Source organism: Tachypleus tridentatus, chromosome 7 (genome assembly GCF_004210375.1).
Source record: "Tachypleus tridentatus isolate NWPU-2018 chromosome 7, ASM421037v1, whole genome shotgun sequence".
NCBI classification, from domain to species: Eukaryota; Metazoa; Arthropoda; class Merostomata; order Xiphosura; family Limulidae; genus Tachypleus; species Tachypleus tridentatus.
The window spans coordinates 167,960,363-167,980,044 of NC_134831.1; the positions used below are offsets into that span (position 1 = coordinate 167,960,363).

The following is a 19,682-nucleotide window of genomic DNA, read 5'->3' on the forward strand; positions in this document are numbered from 1 at the left end:
GACAACATGATAATAAAAATTATTCCAAAAAATACTTACGATCTCTACTTAGTATAATTTTCATAATAATTGACATTATAAAGAAATACTCTCAAACAAGATATAAAATTTTATTACCAAGGATTGTTGAATTTCTAGATACTTTTATTACGTTGCATACGAGTGTAAACAGATGTTTGCTAGCTTTTAATAATAAACATACACATGAATTATTGGTAATATTTATTTTTATTAATCATAAAATTCCATGTGAATACTGAAGTATCCTCAGTGTTAATCGTTTCATCTTACACTATAAATATTTTTTATTACTTTGGATGTAGGAGGTATATCACAACAAGCAAAACCTATTCCACCTACTATGTCATCTGCACAGCTCTACAGCTTCAGACAGTAAACAAAACGACATTATTAAAAAAGTTATCGATTATAACATTTTGTATTGTTTTTTATTCATCACTATATATCTATTTGTGAAACCCATCAGATTATAAAACTGATAACATTACGTCATTATCAAATTCAACCAATGATGTTACAGAACGCTTCACAAAATATAATCATATTCAAAACTTTCCTTACTTTTTCAATAATATCTCCTACTATTAATTTCTAAATCAATCTACTTTCTTGTTTTCATGATATTAACTTACATAAAATTTCAGTCACATATATTTCTACAATGCTCTTCACGTTTAAAAATAACACTATGAATACGTGTATAAAAAGGTACCTTTTATTGCATCTCTGATAGCATACAAAATTTTCTACACAAAAAGGTTAAAGTAACGCTCTATCAGTAAACTAACACACATAATGTATTGTTTTCACAGCTGTGTACTGCATGTTATAACAAACATGATCACGACACCAAATGAATCATCTAACAGCCATTGTATTAATATAATCATTAATTTATACACTCGTTAATCAGCAACAAAATTATCTGGCACTAATATCTGGTTGTTTAGCCCTGTATTGCTCTTTAATACATGAAATCTTGTTCTAATAATTTAAAGTATCATTTTAGCTGCTGTTAACTATAAAATCATCAAAAAAGGACATTATTTTTTAACTACAAATATAGACAACTTTCAAATTTTTAGTTATCTATGCTTGTTATAAATAATCTAGGTTTTATTAAATAATTTCTTAAAAACCTTCACCAACAACAAACTACAATGAACACTGTAAGACGTTCCTAAACGACAAAGTAGAAAATAATTTATAATTGATATTTCTATTATAACACTTAAACTGTTTGTTTGAATTCAAACTTAAATAATTATAATCTCACCTGGAACTGCTTCCAATAGTGTTTTAAACATCAAAAGTATAATAATTATTGTAGTCTTCATTTTTGTCGTTCTTTAAAATTAATATTCGTGTAGTTAGTAAAATTTAATTTTATAACGAAGCATAATTCAAAACAATGAATTCTATCTGTTACCAGCTTATCAGCAAAAGAATGAAGGTTTTGGACAGAGGTACTTTGATGGAGAGTAAGGGAACTATAAATAAAGTGTCGAAATACTGTCACGAAGCCAGTACAAGAACCGTACAAAAATGGATGTATCCTTTCTCAATGTTGAAGAGTTTCTCTTATTTGATAAATATCATTTAACAATAAATTCATTTCATTTTCAACATCTTTTAAACTGTGGGTGTTTATTTAACTTAATAAAATTAGAAAGTAGAACCTTTATTCTTACAGAAAGTTTACATCTAACGACCAAGAACAAGACACGACGGATAAACAAAACACACAGAAAGTACGTATTAACATCAGATGGAAAAACGTTAAAGTTACCGTGCACGTCGTTAATTACAGATTTGCAAAATAAAACAAAAATATTAATTTCTTACAATATGATAATAAGAGTTATTCCAGTAGGTACTTAAGATCTGTACTTAATGTACTATTCATAGAATTCATATTATAGAGAAGCACTCTGAAACAAGATACAAAATTATATTACCAAGGAGTGTTGTATTTCTAGATACTTTTATTGCGTTATCACGAGTGTAAACATACAATTAGACAACGGTGCTGCCTTCCAACTATTATAGTAATATTTTTAATTACATAATATGTTCTAAGAACATCACAACCAACCAGAATGATTCTAGTAAGAGTTGACGTCAATAATCAAATTACGTTATTAAACAGGCATGCAGAGAGAGACACACTGAGCCAATAGGAAACTGTGACTGACTATTTGTTATCCATATCTGTTAACCTGGAAAATGTAGTGATGGAATAACTTTGAAACTGTTACTGTGGGTGGGTGTGCGTTTTCTTATAGTAAAGCACATAGGGCTATCTGCTGAGCTAACCGAGAGGATTCGAACGCCAGATTTTAGCTTTGTAAATCCGGAGACTTACCGTTGTACTAGCGGGGAACAAAACTGGTTCTGGAAATGAAGTTGTGTGATAAGGGTAGAATGTTTAGCACTATCTATATAAATGTAAGCTATATGATTTACCTGACATACAATTTATATAAGAGATTTAGATAAATATTTATATATCAATAAATTGCTTCGGAAACACATATCTGTTCTAACTTTGATGTGCGGTATGATAACTAGTTCTTAGTTATTTTAACATTAGAAGACACAGGTATCTGTAAACAAAATTCTTTCGTTTCACCAAAAGTAGACAGGCTACTTAGATGATTACTCTCGCCTAAAGCAGGTAGACAAACTGTTTGTTTCTTTGCTTGATTTTTAAATTTCAGCCTGAGCTACACCAGGGCTATTTGCTTTAGCCGTCTCTAATTTAGCTTTGTAAGAAAAGAGGGAAGACAGCTAGTCATCACCACCAACTGCCAACTATTGTCTACTCATTCTTTAACGAATATTAGGACTATCCGTGACATTATAACACTATTCCGTCTGAAAGTGCAAGCAGGTTTGGTGTGACAGGTATTCGAACTCACGACTCTCAGATCACTAATCTAGGGCCCTATCCACCTGCCCATTCTTGACCAGAAATGTTGAAAATATATAACAATGTCTGCGTAATGAACAAAATAGTGCATAATAATAGTTGGCTAACAGTTGTAAAAGGACATGAAGCGTGCTAGTTAAACAGTAGCTATTATAACTGTACAAAACAGGACGTTAGCTTTGAGAATTACATATTGTGCTTCACATCCAAACATAATCAACACTGGAGAAAATCTTCTGGACCACAATTGAATTTTATGTCAGTTTTTTAAATTTTTCAGTGATGTTTCTACAGTCAAACCTACATCTAAATATTAACATCAAACTATAAAGTTTCAAACTAAATAAGTAACAGTCGTTTAGTTGTGTCAAAGTAATGGCATTTATTTTTACCGTATTCTATTATTATACTTCTTTACCAGGTAATACATTCAATAGTATCAAAAACACTTTCTATGTTTAACCATTAATTTAAATTTGATGTTCAGCTTTACTGATGGGTGAAATATATGTTGTTGTTTGTAAATAGCATCCTAACGGGAAAAGTGAAGGGTTAATAAAGTAAAAATGTTTTCAGTGATTAACCAATGAACCGTAAACCTGCTATTCATTCTTCTTTATTGGATAGATAAAATAAATTACAAAATAACTTCATATACGTTTCAATTTTGTTTATAGTTCCGATTTTTACTCATTTCAACTGTATAGAATTCTAAATATGAGAGTCACGTCTATATACTACAGTGTAAGAATATATTTCTTCAATAATATGTGGTCCATAACTATACTTTAGATACATCTATATTAGATACGTTTAACCAAACAACAGACGACTACTTGTTCTTTACAACGTTAGTTTCAGTTCCAGCGTTAAGACAATCACTTGCTACTTTAAATATAATCAAACTAAGAAACTAATTATTTTGATAGTAATAATACAGTACACAGGTTATTAACTATCCCTCACAACACAATATTCGGTTCAGTAAATGAAAACTTACTAATCTTTTAAAATGTACTATTTCAAACCTATTTATATTTCATGTAATTTCAAATAAATGTGTCCGTTAAAAGATTAAAGTGTTACTATAACCAACTGAAAGATAACAATAATTTCTATATCATATTAGTCAACGCGTGAAGTATAAACTGACATTACAACAAAATTAAGATGACTTCTAATAATTTTACAAATGCATCAGATTTCAGACGAGTTAAAGTTACTTATTATATAATTGTATGTTTTTCTGTTTATTATGTTTATGTTACTTGTGTACAATCTTTTCAGTTGTATAGAAGTTATAGTAATCGAATATTAACAAATTGTGTATCGGTTCTTGTGATCTTGAAGTTTAAAATGTTTTTGGTTAGTTTTTTTTTTTTTCTGTTAACAGGTACACTTTATATTGGTATGTATACAGTTAACGTGTTTGAAAAAAACTAAGTGTGTATTCTGTAGATGTAAATCTAGCAATTGTATCGCCAACATATTTGTACCGGTATATTGGAACGTTTTAGCCTTAACTCGAAAAGTTGTTCTGGACTTTATTTTAATTAAAGTGTTAATTTCCATACCAATATTCTCGAAAATAAGTTTTTTACTTCAAGTGGGTTTCTACTCATTACTAAGGGTTACGAAAACATGGCTACCTCTAATGGCGAAAAGTTTTATCATCATGATTGAGAAATTTCAGTTGGCGCTGTTAGTCTTGAAAATATTTCTCAACAGTTTTGTGAAATTATCAGTTTATTTAGTATTCGTTACGTGCATCAAACTATAAACTTATTGAAAGCCTAATTTACCTCCCAGTTATAAATAAATCGAAATAAAAGGTTAAATTATGTGGTTATTATAAAATTACGGATTCAGTTTAATAAACATGAAGTGAAAATGTACAATATAATTTATGAAATACATATATGAATATATAAATTTAAAAAACAGAACATGCTTTTAAAGTGTTCATAAGCGAAAAATTGTATCGTAGAATACACGAAACAATGAAAACAACATAACCATTATCCATGAAACTCATAAAACGTATGTCTTATTCTCCAGACATATTTGTTATTAAAGACCGATAACCTAGACAATAAGAAGAATGTTCAGTACCACACTTCAGGTATTTAAGAATTTTGACGTACATATATGTTAAAGACAAGGTATATATCACAACATGTAAAACACGTGAAGAAAATAAGAAGAATTACACCATAACATACCTAAGTATCTTGTGTTAAAATATCGATAATTTTTATAACTTTCTATTCTGATATCCAGAAACACGAAACCACAGTCTGAAAAAAGGGCAAAAACTGTTGAATCCACGACAGGTTTTTACCAATCCCTAAACTGTATTGGGAATTGTCATCCTGTCACGAGCTGTTACAAAGATAAAGGCCAAAATTGTTCCTGAGATATCATATGCTATTTCATGAAGTAACGAGAAATGTGAACAAATTTGTTTTTTTATTGTGCAGAATTTGACGAGTGTCATATTTGCGAATTATTAAAAGAAAAAAGTGAGAATGAAATATAAATATAAAGAATGTGTTAATATATAAAGTACAGAAAATACTTGAATAATGAAGGTAATACTGGCAGACTGCCATAATACAAGACACGATAGTTAACAACCAGCTGTTGAAACCATATGCAGAGATACACTGTGTAAAATGCCTGGTTTATAGACTCTGGTAGACAGATATTCACTGTGGTTTTGTTTGTTTGAAATAAAACACAAAGCCGGTGAATGGGATATTTGTATTTTGTCTTTCAAAGGTATTGAAACTCGGTTTCTCACGGTGTATGTCTGCAAACACCTCTATACCACTGGAGGGGGGCGGTCGTTCGCTATGATATTCTATTTTTATGGTTTACTATGTTATGAATAATACGTTTTTTGAGTGTCCCAATCTTTCTCGGTTCACAGCGCTTTTAGTATCACATGAATGTTTTCACGGCATCCTTTGAATAAGAAAAAAAACATACACTTCAGTGTATGAAGAAGCTGGGTCCAAAAATTTATTCTTAAAAAGTATTTCTATCCTAACAAATAAGTTGCCGTTTTACATAATAATACACATGAATTGAAAGTAATAACAATATTTTAGATTATTTTTAAATAACCTCAATCAATAATGGGATGTGTGTGACTGTTAGACACTGCACAGCTTCTCAGATACTGGAATCATATTGGACACCACCACTCTCATTTCCTGTTCGACATTAAATTTCGCACGATGGTTACTTTTTATCAGAACAATCGCCAAAAAACAAGTTTCGTAAATATATGTCGTAGCAATTACAATTAGGATTCGCTGAGTATTAGCTCTTCGCAGTGAATATTCATCTTCTATTGATATCTAATTCTCTGTTAGTTCCATGCTACGAAAATGTGTTTTTAAAGACTTGTCACAAGACACTTCAGTAAAAGTATTTCTTCTTAAAAGGTAAACTCAGATGGAATCTTACCATGAAATGGGTGTTGGACTACAGCAAACTTTTCCATATCTTCAGGAAAGTAATTTTCAAACAAGTGTCTGAGCTGTGTTAGGTGCTTCTCAAAAACAGATTTTAGTTTGTGTGTCAAATCAACTTCATTGGACGTAAGAAATTGCTGTAGCAGAGGGAAACTGTCTTTGCCGCAATCTCAATTCATTTTTATTCTCCATAGTATTAACTTTTTTCAAAACTGAAACACTCTCTTCAAGTTTCAAAGTGTGGTTGTTGCTTCCCTGCAGAGAGAGATTCAAGATAATCAGTTTCTCGAAGAGATTACACAGGTAAATTTGACAAAAAATCAGTAGCCAAAAAGTTTTAGTACATTCGTGTTCTTCTTCTTCGAGATAAGAAAATAATTACTGTTGTAATTCGAACACACAGGACAGAATATTTCCATGAGATGGCCATGGAGAACTACAGTAGTAGAACAGATAAGTGTGCTCAGGTTCCATATCTTCACATAATATTTTAAAAACCTCGCGTTCTATGACCGAAGTTTTATAACTTACTCAAATTTCAACACATTCTAGGTTCAATGAGTAGTAAATCGAATGAGCATCCTTGTTACTATCCTTCGTCTCATCCTGCTGTAACCCGAATTCCTTTGCTCTATTTTTTCAATTATCTGACCGTTGAGGTCTTCTCACTTGTGTTGGATTCGTCATTTTGTACTGTTGTTGATTAAAAAGACTGTTGAAATAAGTCTTCCCGCACACTCACCAGCTATAATGTTTACAATATCCACTGCAGCTGGAAAAATTATTTCTTCTTTGATGATGTGAGGCATTTTACATTTTGCGACTTCATATGCCACCTTGTTAAATGCTAACAAAGCATTGCTTGGTATTGATGATGTTTTAAAAATGTACATTTTTGTTCTTTTAATTATATTAACTTTTTGGTAAAATAATAACGGGGTTTACTACCCATGTTAGAATGATTGATTTTTATGTAGGGTTTCAGTCTACTTGGAATCATGCCCTCTGGAGTCAAAAGTTTTCGACATAATACACATTGCGGACACTTTTCCTGATTGACATCTACTGCAGGAAAACAAAATTCTAGATGACTGTCCTCGTATTTCCATTTCTTTACAACTTTGCCATTGGTCTGATGTTCGACATCTAATTCTTCACTTCCACACTTCTTCTTAATTTTCAAAAATATTTTCATTTTAAGCACAATGACTAAAAATAAACAAAATAAATCACTGAACTTCGTCAGACCTCGCAGACACTTAGTCACAACAACTTTCAGTTATTTCTATTACTAATAGACCCGGAGAGTCGACAGGTATTAATATACAAATTATAAGAAACGAGAAAGTTCGACACGTTCCTCTCATAGCCGAAAGTACAAGTAAACAAAAACACATCTCACACATTCGAGAATGTCATCAAAAGGAATATATTGAGGTCTAATGTTAAAACTATGAACTACCTCGAGCTAGTAGTCTGCGCCGTGTCCGAAAGTTGTAGATATTGCTGTGATTCCATCAAAGATTCGGCACCACTTTGGGAACCACTGATCTAGTGAAGAAAATAGGACAGTGATCATCTTTAACATCATCTTCCCGCATTTTGAAATACTCTTGTCTGATATAACTGTCACTTTTGTCGGGCACCCAAACTCAGATTCTGCCCTTTTAACTTTGCGTTAAGAGGTCTTATGAGGTTGTAGATTTATGCTAATTTTAGGTTATGATGTAATGAACGAGTGGCATGCGCGTGTTTTTCCCAGTGACAAATCTGGCAGAGCTACAAGGAATTTCGTTTATAGACGTGCTTTTGGAATATGATCATTGAACACTGAATGAGTGTCAACCAGATATAAATTGTACATCACAAATGTTATTCTCTACACCACGAACGAAACATACAACCACGGTCAACAAACATTGATGATGTGTAACAAGTCTACATATAAATTATCACTTGCTCTGGGTCGATTTAACATATAAGGGTATATCATAACAATGAAAACAGACTAGTTTCTATATGTTTTTAACCTTACATAGGATTCTAACAGAATCGCGTGATTTCTCGTAACTGGGAACTCACGACATTGCAACCATCTTTTCATCTGAGTATTTGAATGTTGATCTATGTCTTCATAACAATATTTGGCTCCTGGAACGTTCTTTTCCAACAATTGTATTTTAAAAAACCCTGCGTGTGCCATTCTGACAGCCAAACTGTCGGTTTGTTTGCCCGTATATTCTATAAAAAAAAATAAATAAGAATCGTGGCAGGTATTCCAATTTAACACTTACCATCTCAAGAAAAGATGCAAAGCAATCGATGACGGTCAGAAGGGACCTTCTCTTCTCCCTACTCGTGAAGAAAAATTTAACTGGCCCAGTGATTAATGATAAAACCGACAAAATTTAAAGTTAACGAAATTATGCTGCAATCTGTTGGCGAAGGTACGTTAATGGTTCGCAAGAGGTTAAATATTGACCCTTAAAATATAAAAAAAACAACACAAGAAGATAGGGATCTGTAACTCCAAGAACCTCAGAATTTACTCTGGGGAAAACAGAAGTACCCAGAGTTAACCCACTGTCACGATCAGGGCGCCGAAAAATCTACCCTCAAAATACCAGGAAGTTGCTTGAAAGAAAATAATGATTAGTAAGGCTTTTAAAAAAACACAAAAACATACACAACTGTAAAATGCATGAGTTAAGTCAACGATGGATCAAAAGATCGATCTAAGCCACCAGGAGGATAAAGATAGGCTGTTCGTGAATATAAAACAGAGTGATCGATTCTACCTGTATCGATGAATCGTTCAATTTCTGCCTAGGACGATTGGAGTCTTCTTACGAATCTGATTGGTGTCTTCTTGCTGAACGTGATGTTGATGTCTGTTGTCTTAACGAGCGTGGGTTGAGTCTGGCATGAAGCTGTCTTCTTTGTTTGGGTCCCTGTTGAAAAGTAATGTTAACGTTGTTCATTGTATCCTTGTCTTTCTTCTTAGAATTAAGTGTAGAAATGATGCTGCCAGCAGAGATAATGGGGATGTATAGAGATGAAAGCTTACTGGACGAGGGGTACTCTGATTGATAGACTTGACATGCGGAAATGTAGTTGGTGTAGAATGTGCCGCGGACATTCGGCACTAAAATGAAAATACAGTAGGATACATCCGTGGTTAAGTACAGAAACAGTTACTTGTTTATGCTCAGTCACGACTTTTACAAAGTGGGTTGGTAACCATACTCGCCCTTTCAGCCGTGGGGGCGTTATATTGTGACGATCAATCCCACTATTTGTTGGTAAAAGAGTAGCCCAAGAGTTGGCGGTGGATGGTGATGACTAGCTGCCTTCCCTCTAGTCTTACACTGCAAAATTAGGGACGGCTAGCACAGATAGCCCTCGAGTATCTTTGTGCGAAATTCAAAAACAAACAAACAAACAAACAATTCAAGCCTCTACATACGCTGTATGACTATTTTTCAGCTCTAACCTGCACAAACCTTAGAAATCGTTTTTGACATAATATTTCAAATATTATGTTACCATAATATGAAGTTAATTTTGTTGCCCTAATGCAGGTAGACACATACTCCTATATATCACGGGCTAAAAACCGCTGGTAAAACTTCAGAGTGGTTAATCTTTCATCTATGGCCTTTAGGATAAGTTTCTAAAGATGGTTCTTATGTCGCGTTTGTAGAGGTGACAACATGTTAGTTATTTTGTGTACAGTGATAAAGATGGTTCAATGAATCTCTGTGTGCTTATTATTTGTTATATCTAGTTTTTTTAACTTCATACATTACTTTCAAAGTGAGAATGCTGGCTGGTTATAGAATATTTTGGTTGACCTTGCCGAATGTTTTCTATTAGAAATGCTTCTGTAACAGTGGGTTAGAACTTTCCCTTGATAATAGATAACATTGTAAACGAACATTTCCTGATAGGGACAGTTTTAGGGTCATCGACATATTAACAAGTGAAAACCAAGGACATTATGATGGTGGCCAGGATCAACATGATTGTTTGAACAAGATGTTACCACAGACGGCTAGCACAGATAGCCCCCGAGTAGCTTTGTGCGAAATTAAAACAAAAACAAAAACAAACATGCCTCTGTAATAGTTCATAAAAGGCGTCTTTACAATGAGGTAAAGAAGTCCTGTGTTAGTAAGCTGGCACACTAGTTATATAGTTCTCTGAGCTGTGGTCTGTATGATATCCAGTCGTTAATTAACAACAAAAACCTTTTATCATTTACTAGTAAAAATGTGAATACTATAAAACTAGACTAAATATTAGCTGGTCAAAAGTTTAAGGCCACACCAAAAAAAGTCCTAAACAGGTTAGAAAAAGCCCATTAAAAGGTCTCAATAGTGAGTTGCGCGGCCGTCATTGCGAATAACAGCTAACATTCACTTTGGCAGAGTCGATATAAGCATTTGCAGAAGGTTGGTTTCACTAAGATCATGCACTGTTTGGAATTAACGTCCATTTCTGTAGACTTACCTATCCATCCACCCTAAAATATTTTCAATCGGGTTCAGATCGGGTGTACAAGCTGGATGGTACAAAAGAGTTACGTTATTCACTTTGATAAAGTCTTTTGTCATGCGGGCATTGTGGGTTTGCTGAAAGATCAAGTCATTTCCACTAAACTAAAGTTCTTCACTCAGTAAGGATGCTCTTTCCAGCCTGCCAATATAGCCAGCTGTTGTTTCACGCCCCTGTATAACCTAAAGCTCCATTGTTCCATGGAAGGATAAAGCATCCCAGATCATGATGAAACCTCCTCCACTGTGTCGTGTAGAAAATGTCTCTAGTGGGATGTCCTTATCGTACCAGTAACGTTGGAAGCCATCTGGACCATCCAGGTTAATTTTTTGTCATCAGAGAACAAAACATTCGTCCACTTTTTTACGTCCCATGTTTGGTGCTTCTCAGCAAAGTTTAACCAAGCTGTTTAATGGTGTGGAAGGAGACGTGGCCTTTGAACACGTTTTTTAAATCCTTTCTCTCGAAGAGGCCGTCTTATTGTTCTTGAGCTGTATTATGCGTCTGTAAGGGCCTTTGTCAGGTACGACGATCGGCTTGTGTCTTGTCGGACAACTCGTCGATTCCTCCTGCTCAACGCCCGTGTAAGGATTTCAAATTACCCCCGTTTTTAAGTTACACCCCGGTAATATAAAATCGTTTTCAGAGTACCGGGGAAGTAACATGAAATCGATTATAAATTACCCATCTTGATTTTATATTACCCTCTCTTATAATGCCAAAATGACAAACATAATGATTGCTTTAAATATCTGTTGTACGTGCCGAGTACGTATCTAAGTGCATGATATTATGAAAAAGGCAAAAAAATAGACGGGGTTTACATAAAATAAAAAGTTCATATGTGAAATAATCTTTGTTCCTTTCAACGTCGATATATATACAATCGATCAGAAAAAATCACTTGCGTCCGCTCGCGGTCAAAAATAATTATTACTTTCACCAAATATATTTTATTTCTTTTATTAAAATTGATGATTTATATAAGATAAATGGTATTTTAAGGGCTCGTCCTCTCCAAACCACAAGGTCTACATGTTGTCTTCATTCAATATTTTGTAATTTATACATGTTAATATTTTTATACTTCTTTATGCGCACTGATTTGTTTTGTTTTTGGAATTTCGCACAAAGCTACTCGAGGGCTATCTGTGCTAGCCGTCCCTAATTTAGCAGTGTAAGATTAGAGGGAAGGCAGCTAGTCATCACCACCCACCGTCAACTCTTGGGCTACTCTTTTACCAACGAATAGTGGGATTGACCGTCACATTATACACCCCCACGGCTGGGAGGGTGAGAATGGTTAGGGTGACGCGGGCGCGAACCTGCGACCCTCGGATTAGGAATCGCACGCCTTACGCGCTTGGCCATGCCAGGCCTCTGCGCACTGAAATAAAAATGAGTAATTGACAGCATGAGATATAGAACATGATAAATATTTGAATTTTTGCATTGTTATTAATATGTTAATTTCATTTACACACCCTGCGATAATAACGTCTAGCATCTTAACAAACCGTTGAAATGAGTCTAACGGGAAGAGGGTAGTTTGAAATCAAGGCTCGTAAGAAGAAATCGATTTCAGACTACCCCCGGGAGTAACCTGAAATCGATTTTGTCCTACCCCCCAGTATTATGAAAACGAATTCCAATTACCGGGCGGTAACATTTACAGGGAGTAGTTTGAAATCGTTACACCGAAGTAAATTTTCTCGGACCAACCACTTGAAATTTTCGTTTCGTATCCTTCAGGGACTTTTAAGAAATTTGCAACAGCAGTTTTACTAAGCCGAATCTCACCAGCGATGGCACGTTGAGAGTGACCTTCCTTTTGCAGCTCGACAATTCTGCCACGTTAAAACTCTGTCAACTTTTTAGCCTTTGCCATGTTTTTAGTCAATGCAACACAACAGATGTCAGTAGGAGATGTTGACAACGCTAATGATTGAACACAAATGACTAAATTTCATTACGTGTTTACCGATTAACGTTTCGTTTCAGCATGGTCTTAAACTTCTGACCAGCTTGTAATTAGGCTAATTTCATGGTGTTCACATTTTCCCAATTAAATGCTTAAAAAGTATTTTCCCCTTTTCTTATTTTCATCTTTCGATGCTCTACTCAAATAAGCAGTTGAGTCTAACAACGCAAAATGTATATTTTCTCTTTATCTTTATTGCCCTTAAGATTTTGGCCGGAAAGTATGTGTTAAAATAGCATCCTAACGGGAAACTGAATGGTTATATGATAAAGTAAAAATGTTTTCTATGATTAATCGCTTCTCAACCACAACAATGCTATTCATTCATCTTTTTGAAATACATCAAAAAAACACTAAATGACTTCCTATACAATGTTGTTTATAGTGTCGACTTTTACTCAGTTCAACTGTATAGAATTCTAAATAGGAAAAATACATCTCTAACTGCTATGTAAGAATATATTTCGTAGGTAACATCTAGTCCTTAACAATAATTTAGAAACATCTCTGAAAGATACGTTTAATAAAACACTTAACAACTTCATGTTCTTTATATCGGGCCCGGCATAGCCAAGCGTGTTAAGGTACAGTCATTTCAGTTGTATAGTTGTTATAGTAATTGAATATCAATAAACTCAGCATACAAATAATGTGTACAATGAAGAGTGTTATAACAGAGTTATAAAAACTCAAACGTCAACATTTTCTTACATATATATCAAATACAGAAGTGGCCGCATTTACTGGAGAAAAGAACAGTGAGTGTCTAACGAAAAATTCCAACGTCTAATCTGTAAACTGCTCTCAGAGCCTTCTCCAGGTCCTGCAACTGTAAACTCCAGGTAGGAGGAACATCACAGTCAACAAAATGTTTTCAACATACAGTCCTAAGAGTTAAAGACAGTGAATGACATGACATTATTAGAAAATACTTTATTATTAATATTTTATAACGATATCTATTGGTGACTATTTATCTAGCTGAAAGGCCTAGCCAGTAAACGTCACGTTTAGTAAACTGTTAACATTATATCATAAACTAGTATAAACACTGTTACACACTGTGTATAAAAGTGATATTTTATGATATTCATTATGTAATCATTCAGTATTAATCTGTTACGTCGAACCGTCACTTGAATAATGTTCCATTTATCATATTTTTCCTACTTTATAATTATTTAATTAGAGGTTGCCCGTCCTTCTGAGACATTTACATGTGTTGATATACTCACCCGTTTCCCCAGGAGTGAAAAAAGTAACATGTTTTGTACCCAAATATTTGGTTCATAACAAAATTTCAACGATTCCGAACCTCATATACAAGGGCTTGAAGTTAGTACACGAGCTTACTGATACATATCGATATCAACGGCTGATTTTATGAGAAACTTAATTGAAGAAACTGGAACCACAAGAACCCTGTTTTTTCTAAACACTTCACAACTTAACTTACGATGTGAGATACATCAAAATGTTAAGGTTATGAAAAATGTATTATCAAGACATCTGGTATGGGTATTAAAACGTTATTTAAAATAAGGTACAGAAAAACGTTTCGATCATCTTAGGTCATCTTTAGGATAACAAAGATATAGTTTGCAACTGACATTTGCTTAGCATATGTTTCAAGGACGAGAGTGTAAACGGGTACGGGATTGTAGGGGGCCAAGCAGTTGTACGTAACGAACATCTTTATATTGGTTTAATTTTGGTTTTAGTTGTTTAAGTAGAGCTTCTTTGATTTTACGTTTGTTTATATGTATCTCCCTACTTAGTGTCTGGGAGGTTTCTATGGTTATGTTGTGTTTATTTGATTTGTAGTGCTCAAAAACATGTGAAGGTGTTTTTGTGTTCTTTGAATCTGGTTTCCATTTTCCTGCTTGTTTCTCCATTATATAAGTCAAGGAAGTTGCTGTATTGTATTTTGTAAATAATGTTGTGTCTATCATTGTAGACTTACCTAGTATGGAGTTTAGTTTTGTACCTGGTTTTAGAATAAGTTTGGTGTTTACTGGAATATTGTGTTTTGTTATAGGTTTTTTTTTCATCTAAATGCTCTTTATGTTTTTTCTGATATCAGGAACATGTGGTGTGCAAAAGTGTAAGATTTTGTAGTTTGTTGTATTTTGGGATTTATTATCGTTTGTTTGTTGTCGATTGTATTATTGATCTAGGTGAGTGCGAATTTTTTTTCAACGGTTTGTGGAGGACATTTGTTGATGTTGATGAAGTGTCATTTTATTTTGTTGATTTCATCGTTAATTTTATCAGGTGAACATAGTTTTGTGACTGTTTTTATTTAGTTTCTTAATATGTTGAGTTTTTTTTTGTTTCATGTGTTAGGTCACAGGGAATGTTTAATCCAGTATGGGTGGTTTTTCTGAGGATTTCTGTTTTGAATTGTGTATCGGTTCTAGTCATCTTGAGGTTGAGAAATGTTATTTTCTTAGTTTTTCCCTGTCAACAGGTGAACTTTATGTTCGGGTTGAAGAAACTAAATTCGAGTTCTATAGATTTCAATCTAGTAACGCTATCGTCAATATATCTGTACCAGTATTGTGGTGGGTGTCAGCCTTAAGTCGAAACGTTGTTCTGTACTTGGTTTGGTTGATTTAGTGTTTTATGAGGAAATTAAGGTAAAACAAACCAAAGTTAAAAAAATAAATAAATACCATAAAAACAATGTTTACATGTAGTCTACAACGTCAAGAGAAAAACTACAGTTATTCAAGTTGCAAAGGACTTTCTGTAGAGTGACTGTAATAATCATAACTAGCCAGGAAGACTAATAGGTAAGTACAAAAACCACAGTCAGTCACCTGAAGTTGGCCTTTCCAGTCCTGTTTTCGATGACAAGAAAGTAAAAGGTGGCTTATTGAAATCTGAGTGCTACACAAACTACACACTGGTGGATCAGTTCCAGATAAAAGAAAACGATGAATTAAAAAACTGTGACCAAGGAGTAGTCTAGTAAGAACAACTTTCTCTTTTCGATCCTTACGCTAACAAGACGGCCAAAGTCCAATATAGGGTTTTATTTGGAAATGCGTTCTTTCGCGTTGCTCACTTCAAGTCCACTTCCACCTGGCACGGAACCGAGTCTTGAATACAGGACAATAGAGCATGTATTCAACAGGCACAGCAGTAATAGTGCCAGAGCAGATAGACTTAGCTGCAATGTCGGCGAGCTCATTCCCGCCAATGCCAACGTGGCCCGATATCCAGAAAAACTGGATAAAAGTAGATGATAAAGAGAAATAAGCCAGTCGGTTTTGAATATCGGCAAGAACAGGGTGTGAAACAACGTGAAGCAATTCCAGGGCCAGTAGAAAACTGTGCAAGTCAGTATAAATCGTGCAGTTCGAGTACTGCTTAGCTTCTATGTGATCCAGGGCAAGAGAAATGGCATACAGTTCAGCAGTGAACACAGAAGCTGTAGAGGGGATTTTACGCACAACCATCAAACTACAACAAACCATGGCAGAGCCCACACAGTCACCTGATTTCGAACCATGTGTGTAAATAGGAATGGGAGGATGGTTCGAAAGATGTTCAGCAAATAGCAGACAATATTTCCAATCAGGAGTGTCTACTCTTCTCAGATTAATTAAAAATAGGTCACAACTGAGAAGTGAAGAAGCCATGGTGGGATAGACTGACCAGTGGATAAAGCAATGTTATTCAAGGACAGACCCAATTCATCTAACTGCGCCTAGATACGAAGACCAAAAATAGCAATAGCAGGTCATCTATTTTGAAAAAGTATGGCCCATCGAGGAAGGAAAACACAACCCCAGGTGGGATTATTTCGTAAGGAACAAAGTTTCGAAGCATATAGTAAAGACAGTTGCAAGCGGCTGTGGTGTAAAGAAGTTTCATGAGACTCTTTGTATAAGCTCTGAACTGAGGAAGTGTGGAAAGCCCCAGTGAAAAGACGAAGTCCTTGATGATGAATAGGGTTTAGCATCTTTAAGGCCGATGGTCTGGCAGAGCCACAGACCAGTGATCCATAGTCGAGTTTCGAACAAATAAGAGCACAATATATCTTTGAAATAGAGCGTCGATCCTCTCCCGAAGTTGTGGAAGAGAGGACACAGAGGATGTTCAGTACTCTTGCACATTTGATCGGTAGCTGCTTGATGTGTGGTATAAATATTAGCCCCAAGAACTTAGTCATGAGACCACAGACAGCTAAACTTCACCGATACGTATTTCAGGATCAGGGTGATAGCAAGAGAAGCAGGAGATAAATGGTACAGCATGTCATTGCGTATTTCATCAGGTCCAACCAATGTACTGCTCGACCGATGAAATGCCAGTTTTAGTTTCATCAGTGTAAAGGGACGATTATAGTCATAGAGACAATCAGTTCGAAATGAAAGAGGTGATTGCTCTGCCCGAGTCTTGATGGCTAAGAAGGTGGAAGAAGAATCAGAAGTGCTAAATACCCGGCAAAAGCTTTCACCTAGAGTATCGGCGATACTCTGGGTATCAGTTACTTTCTGGATATCAGAGAGCAAGATCGAGAGGGAGAGAGAGTGATATAATCCACTGACCTCTCAAATCTTGTCCCAAATGAATTTGAAACTTGTGGTATAGGATATGTTGGTTGTGAACTTGATCCACAATTCCGTTTGGCTTTGACATCTTACCCATCGAGCATGTGCACGGGCCTTCTGTAAAGCGATGTTGTTCGAGAGTGTGGGATATCTATGGAAAATATCCCAGGCTCGTTTTTGAGCCTTCCGAGGCATATGATAGTAAGGATTCCACAATGGACGAGGATATAGTGAAAAACGTGTCGAGGTTTTAGAAATACATTGAGCAGCTGCTTGTATAATACAGTCAGATACTGCTGCCACACAGTCGTCTATTGATGACTTACAGACAATGGCAGGATCAAGTTCTGCGATAGTAGTAAAAGAAGGCCAGTTTGCCTAATCCAGCTTTTACATGTTCCCGCGGGTCGGGTTGCATCTACCACGGCCAGTCTCAAGATTATAAGCAAATTATTGTCAAGCCTCCATGAAAAATGGGAAAATAATGAAGCGGAGAAAAACTGAGAGATTTATAGCAGTAAAGAACTGATTAGGTGTGTGAAAATAAATTGAAGAACCAGTATTGAACAGAGAAAGGTTGTAATCAGAGAGCATATGCTTTACAGAGCGACCCCATCTATCAATATCAGCACTTTCTCAGAGGGGATAATGTCTATTAAAGCCCCCAGGATGAAAAAGGGAGACGACAACTGTTCAATGAGAGCATCGAGGTGACAGATAGAGAGAACAAACAGTAATGGTATGACCCAAGGAAACACGGATGAATAGGGCTTCCAAGGGTGAGTCGAGTGGCAAAGACAGGGTGGGCACATGCTGATCAACCAACAGTGCCACCCCTCCATGCACTGGTCCATCTCACAGCCTGTCATTTCTATATAAATAAAACCGCCGAAAGTTGACTGTATCGGCAGGTTTAAGAAATGTTTCCTGTAAGGAGAGACACACAGGATGGTAGGGAGCAATGATTCTTTAGATATCATCTAGATTAAAACGTAGACCTCCACAATTCCATTGCATCAGGGTGGCCATTTTTATTTATGTGTAGGCGAATTGGGCGGAGAACCCTTCTGTTTACGGCTACATCTTTTTTCCTTACTTTCCTTATTCGAGGGAATTCTATCGATCTCCATGGATCCTGCACTAGGTCGACTGGGCAGATCTTTGCTGTTGGAAGGGGATTCCAGAGACTGGGGACGTGCACGAATGATTGGTTTGCATCTTGGGGTGAGAGAGGAAGATGAATCCAAGGAAATGCCTGTACCTGGATCCAAAGTATGTGGATTTTGAGATTTGGAGGAATGTATATAAGGGTCAGAAATAGGTGTTGAAGTGAATTCATCAACTTTTTAACTATGGAGATCAACAGACTTTTTTTGGAGAACGATTCTTCAGGAGGCACAGAGAGATCTGTCTGCACTCCCACAGTAGCTGAGAAACGAAGGGAAACACAATACGTCCGAGATGAGGTGGTGGACAGCAATTTTCGAGCCTCAGGATAGGTAATGTAATGAATCGTTTTAAAACACTGCACCTCTTTTTCTTCCAACCATTAAGAGCAAGAACGTAAGTAAGACGGGTGAGAGCCATTGCCATTCCTACAATAAGGGTACGTTTCACACTCACAGACGTCATGGTTATTTCCACTGCAACGAGGACACGTTAAAAAACCACGACATGACGTCTTTGAGTGGCCGATTTGTTGAGATTGGAAGCATCGAAGAGGTTAAGGAATGTATGGCAATACTCTGCAATTAAGATAACCTGCCTAGGTGATGAATATTTCTATTCACCATTTGATTTACTGCAGATCTTGAATAACAGATATACATTATAATATTTATTATTTTAATGATGACAAACATTAAATTTTACATTTACCAAAAAATAAACTGACACGATATCTTTTTTTTTTATTCCCACTAATGGTTTAATTTCTGAACTGATAAAATTCTGACTTAAGTACTTCTTAGTTATGTTCTTTCATGAGTAGAATGTGATAATTTAAATTATATATCACGTCTCTTTTATTATCTCTGTTTACGGTTAATGATACAATATTCCAGGTATAACATTTTACTTCAAATTTCTTTCGAAATATTTCGTAAAAATCTAATAAACCTTTTAAGTACACTATTAATCTCTAGATC

At 35.2% G+C, this 19,682-nt stretch overlaps 1 long non-coding RNA gene across 7 annotated transcripts in view; it reads right to left on the minus strand.

Moving 5' to 3' along the window:
- The window catches only part of LOC143257163 (uncharacterized), a 280,947-nt gene that overhangs the window by 27,460 nt on the left and 233,805 nt on the right, over positions 1-19,682 (minus strand). The window contains exons 1-2 of one of the 7 annotated variants that reach the window (XR_013031716.1): positions 7,898-8,098; positions 6,428-6,690 (exon numbers count right to left, since the gene is read on the minus strand). The exons of 1 other annotated variant lie outside the window; for it this stretch is intronic. This is a non-coding gene — a long non-coding RNA (uncharacterized LOC143257163). Of the gene's footprint in view, positions 1-117; positions 153-6,427; positions 8,099-9,233; positions 9,422-19,682 lie in introns of those variants that run through there. 5 more of the 7 variants (XR_013031723.1, XR_013031718.1, XR_013031717.1 and 2 more) reach the window with 5 other exon arrangements.